The following is a 6,000-nucleotide window of genomic DNA, read 5'->3' as shown; positions in this document are numbered from 1 at the left end:
TAATTAATGTCAATCTATTCATTAGTTAATTGATCATTCTATTCATGTAAAGCTATGACCCTAGGACTGTGGGCAAATTGCCTGACCTCCCTGAAACTTGGTACAGTGAGATGTCATCTAGCGATCCAGGACGACACATGAGGAACCCTTCCAACTCTACATTCTACATGGGAATGTTTTCCCACATTATTTGTGAAGTGCTTATTAGCATAGGGCCGCCACATGACAGGCACTTAACTGACCCTCCCTTCCTTTCTTCTTTCCCTCCTCTCAGGAAGAACATTCTTTCCTCTTCCCATTTCATGTGTTTTTGTCAAAATATATTTGGAAATAAGGGAGGTCTTAACAATTGTAATAATGATGATGGTGGTCTTTTTTTATATGCCTTAAAAATAAAGTACTCAGGGGGGCAGCTAGGTGGCGCAGTGGATAAAGCACCAGCCCTGGATTCAGGAGGACCTGAGTTCAAATTTGACCTCAGACACTTGACTCTAGCTGTGTGACCCTGGGCAAGTCACTTAAGCCTCATTGCCCTGCAAAAAAACTTAAAAAAAAAAAAGTACTCAAATCATCCAGGGAGAATCAGCACTTGGGAACTATTGCACACAGTCTCAGAGTTCAAATCATTAGCACATCATCCTCCATACAGTTCCAGGAATCTACACCTCAAGGCCTGAAATGAACCTGTCAATTGCCCTTGGATCCATACCCAAACACACAGCAAGGCTCATACTCAATGATTAAAGTTTATTTCCTCAGTTTACATACAATCCCATCACCAAACCAAATTCATAACATAGATCACTCTAAGCCTAACAGTACACTCCCTCAGAAAACTCAGAAGCTCCTTGGAGGACATCTTCAAACCAGAACCCCACTATAATTACCAATGTCAGGAGAATATCCTAAACTCTTTTATAATTTGAATGGCAACTCAGTCCTACAAGCAGCTGTGAGCCCTTTTCTCCTTAGCACACAGCTGTCATCTCCTCAAAGTGCATTATTCATTAACATGTGAGTTAACCTAATCACAGAAAAAGGTACCTGGTATCACAGATGTTAAACTAACTAAAAATGCAGGCACTGCCACCTTTCTGAAGTATAAATTAGTCTTTTGAGTGAATAATAAAGGAAGCAATTGGACAGGATGAAGAATGATAGGTCCCACCTCTGGGAGACCTTCAAAAGTCTAAATCTCAGAAGTACCTAGTTTGAGAAGAGAAGTGGTAGCTGCCCACTGAGGACCCAGGTGGCAAAAGATTGGAAATCAAGAAGATACCCATCAATTTGGGAATGGCTGAACAAGTTGTGGTATATGATTGGGATAGAATATTATTGTGGGATGTGGTTTCAGAAAGAAAAAAAAAAGCTTGGGAAGATTTATATGAACTGATACAGAGTGAGGTGAGAAGATCTGGGAGGTCATTGTACACCATAGAAGCAATGTTGTAATGATGATGAACTGTAAAACATTTGATTACTGTGGTCAGTGCAGTAACACTGGATAATTCCAAAGGACTCATGATAAGAGGGTGCTGTCCACCTCCAGAGAGAGAACTGCTAAACTCTGAGTGCAAACTTAATTGTAATTTTCTCACTCTATTATTTTTTTCTTTTTTGCTTTATGGTTGATATGGAAATGTGTTTCGCATGTATGCTTAATATCAATTTGCTTGACTTTTCACTGGGTTGGGGAGAGGGGAGTGAGGAGAAGAAGAGAATTTAGAACTCAACATTTTAAAAGAGAATGTTATAAATCAATAAATAATAAATTTTTTAAAATAAGTGAAATGGGGGACAGCTAGGTGGCACAGTGGATAAAGCACCGGCCCTGGATTCAGGAGGACCTGAGTTCAAATCTGGCCTCAGACACTTGACACTTACTAGCTGTGTGACCTTGGGCAAGTCACTTAACCCTCACTGCCCCACCCCCCCCCAAAAAAGTGAAATGACACTACACAGGAGGTATATTGGTATTGGCTGAGGAGATTCAGTCACAATCAGAGAGAGACAGAGAGAGAGAGTACGCGAGCTCTAACACTGAAAAATGCTCTCTAGCTGGGGGCTCAGTATTAACAAAAAGATGAAGAATGAAGAAACCCATCTGTGCAACAAGTCAGTAGTAGGATAAGGGACAAATAGGGAATGGCTGAACAGCCCTGATCATCTTATCATACCCTTAACACTAGAACAAAGTGATTAACAGTAAGTGAAGAGCTCATCTCAGGGAAAGAAATAAGAACTAGGGAAATTGCCCATTGTGGCTTCCAAGTTTAAAATAAAATCTTTTTGGTGGCATAATGGTGAAGAAAGCATGACAAACGCGTGCACGCGCACACGTGTGTGTGTGTGTGTGTGTGTACGTATGCTTATTCATTCGAGGAATCATCTGTTAAGCCCTTCCTACAGATATCATACATTAATTCTTAGTATCTCTGGAGATCAAATGGTCTATTAAAATTGACTAGTTAAATTCTGAAGTTAATATCCCTCTTCATGTTCTCCCTCCAGTAGTGATACTAAAAAGCAAACAAAGACGTTAAAATGGGATGCTAGAAGGGAGGAGAGAAATAAAAACCCTAGATAATCTACAAACCAAATCATAATTTTCTGAATATTCTAAAGTTGACTGTACCATAATTCAAAGGGTGTTAATGAAGTCATAAATTTTCAAACTTAGTTTAATGTTTTAAGGCAAAAAACTTTTTTTTGTCCATTTTCAATTTCATAAAAGCAAATCAACCTAACATCTTGCTCTTAAAATTGGCCAATGAATGTCACGAAGTATAAGAACAACTATACATCCCTGAAATGGTCCACATATATTTCATTCCATTGGCTGTGACATTAGCTTCTGGGGAGTTCATCACACTGACCTTTAAGGGAAAAATAAAATATCATTCTCTGCCCTTATATAATTACTCAGAGCTGTTTAAGAATAGTTGGGCATTCATCAATGTGTCCGTGAATGAATTAATGTTCCTTTTTGACATTTTCTCAAACTGTTTAAAGTGAAACTATTAAAATGAGAACTTATGACCTATCCTAATAGTTTGTAGAACAAGAAAAAACAGATTTTTTAAAAATAGTCACCATTGCTGATATTTCCCCCTAAAAGCTGTCGCTAAATAGAAAGCCACTTTAAATAATATGAAGGAATGAAGGAATGAAAAAGCATTTTTGAGCATTTATCACATGCCTGGAGCCAGGGGATACAAACACAAAGGGAAAGATAGTCCCTACCCTCAGACAGGTTATATTTCAAAGGAGGAGACCATACACATAGGTGAGTTCAGCCTCAGGGAAGATGGAAAGGTCTGTGAGTGGTCAGTAGCATGTCAGATGTCAAGGCCCAAGACTCCTTAGAGCTGACAGGCAGAGCAGACGACGGAGACTGGGGGGGGCGGGGGGGGGGGGGAGATCTCAGGTCTGAGAGGCACTCCAGACATGACACAGCCCTTTCTCAATTCAGGGTATCAGTTTACCGGGGCATTGTGCCCTTCTGGCTCTGACTGTGCCCATTCCCATGATTGTACGTGTGTGGGGAGGGGGAAGGCGAGATGAGGGGGGCGAACAGCTGCTGCTGTTGAGTCGATTGCCTCATTTTCTTTTTTATTTACTTTACTATTATGTCCTCACTGAATCCTTCCAACTTAATTTAACAAAGTTATTTAATGCCTCCCACGTGCAAAGCATCATGCTCAGTGCGAGGGATACAAAGCCAGAAATAAAACAACCTCTGCCTTCAAGGAGCTGACATTCTGCTGGGGAGAATCCAACACGTACTCAGATATTCAAGGACATTGGAGAACGTAAAAAAGCACCCAAGGCTAGGCATTAGTCATTAGAGACATCTTCCCGCAGCCCTTCCAACAATGTTCATTTCTGTCTACTGCTGTCTTTGCCTGTTTGATGAGTGTGAGGTGAAACTTTAGGGTTGTTTTCATTTGCGTTACTCTTATCACTGGGGATTTGGAAACTTTTTTCGATTTCTTATCTATCAGGGGTTCTTCATCTCTTGTTTCTGGGATCCCTTTGCCAGTCTGGAAAAACCTTCTCAGAAAAATGTTTCTAAGTACATAAATTAAACACGACCAATCTTATCTCTGCAAGAGAAGGAACATTAATTCCTGGTAAACAGTAACTTAATTGACTAATGTGAGAAAATAATTATTAATAATGGATTTCTTGGGGAAACCAGGGGTCAGTTTCTCAGTCCTCCCTTCCCTCCCCCTTCCAAAGTCCAGTTCTTAAGAAACTTCAGCAAATCTTATTTGGAACAAACCCAAGGGAACAAAAGAAATGGAGATTCTTTTGTCTAGCTTGGTAAAGGACTGTTGGGATCAAACCACACTTAGATAATGGACTTTGCCTTGAGCAACTTCAGCTAGGGTCTTTTTTTGGGGGGGGGGGGGAAACTGAGCAATGAGGGTTAAGTGACTTGCCCAGGGTCATACAGCTAAGTAAGTGTCTAGTGTCAGGCCAGATTTGAACTCAGGTCCTCCTGAATCCAGGGCCGGTGCTTTATCCACTGCTTTATCCTAGCTGCCCCCAGCTAGGGTCTTTTTGCATTCTTTTCCCTGATGTAATTTATAGAGTTCATTTTTCTTCAAATCAGGTCAACCAATGGAATTGAATGATGCTAACCAATTAGCTTTGATCAATGTATAATGACCCTCCTCTATGGAAAGTGGATAGACACCACAAGCTCTCTTGGCTCTCCCTTGTGAGCATTAGAGCACTACCAACCTGTTGAGAAAGATACTGTAGGGAAGCTCCTCCATGAAAAGAACGCATGTGACTTAGCGTCCGGAAGTGACCTTTCTGGGGTTTCGAAAGTCAGATCGGCGTCAGGAAGTCGCGTCTGCCATCTGTTAGTCATGCCAATCAGTGCTACCAACCAATTAGCTTGGAGCTCTGTGTGTGTGAGGACGGCCCTGTTTCCCATTTCACAGGAGGCTTCTGGGAGAAGCCAGGGAGGAGCGAGGTCTTTTGGGGTCCAGACTGCAGCTCGGCAGCAGGGACAGGCAGAATCGAGAGAGTAGACAAATCTCATACTTTATCCACGTGTTTCTCTTTACTAAACCCTAATATACTTTAATAAACACTTAATGCCCAAAGATTGGGGCTATATGTTTTCTAATTTAAGGCAACCACTCATTAGATTTTAGACATCACAGCTAGAATTTTAGGCCCTTACACCCTCTTAGAAGAGCAGAGGTCTAGCAGATCTTCTGAACTCTTTGGGTCTCCTCGAAACCACGTTGGGTCTGCTGGGGCTTTTCTCCTGTTCTTGCTAACTGGCATGCTGAAGCTCACTCCCTGCTTTCTTTACCATGCTGCCTGAGACCACGAGAAGTTAGGGAGAGTCATGGTCAATTCTTTGCAGGGATATAATATTAATTAATTAAAATATGCTTACCCCAAACTGATAGCAATAGCAATCAATTTTGGTTTTGTTTTTGTTTGGTTTTTTTGGTTTGTTTTTTTGGTGAGGTAATTGGGGTTAAGTGACTTGCCCAGGGTCACACAGCTAGTAAGTGTCAAGTGTCTTTGGTCAGATTTGAACTCGGGTCCTCCTGACTCCAGGGCCAGTGCTCTATACACTGAGCCACCTAGCTGCCCCAATAGCAATCAATTTTTAAAACGCACTAATCAATCAATTATTAAAAGCTTTCTACTATGTGCCAAGACCTGTGCTAAGCACTAGGGATACCAGAAAAGGCAAAAGATAGTCCTTGCCCTCAAGGACACCACAAATATATGTAAAGCAAGCTCTATATAGGATGAATAGGAAATCATTAACAGAGATAAGGCTTCCTTGAGTAGAAAGGCCAAAACTTACAACATGAGTATTATCATACACAAAGAGTTAATAGAATTAGTCCATGTGAGGAAATGGGTAATGGTCTCCTCTCAATAAGGATATAACAGTCACCATTCAAATTACACTCCTCTGTACCTATTTGGGGACAAAAGTCTTAGTCCCCTTCCTTACCC

Source organism: Dromiciops gliroides, chromosome 5 (genome assembly GCF_019393635.1).
Source record: "Dromiciops gliroides isolate mDroGli1 chromosome 5, mDroGli1.pri, whole genome shotgun sequence".
NCBI lineage: Eukaryota > Metazoa > Chordata > Mammalia > Microbiotheria > Microbiotheriidae > Dromiciops > Dromiciops gliroides.
The sequence above is the reverse complement of the archived record's forward strand: the minus strand, read 5'-3'. Positions refer to the sequence as shown.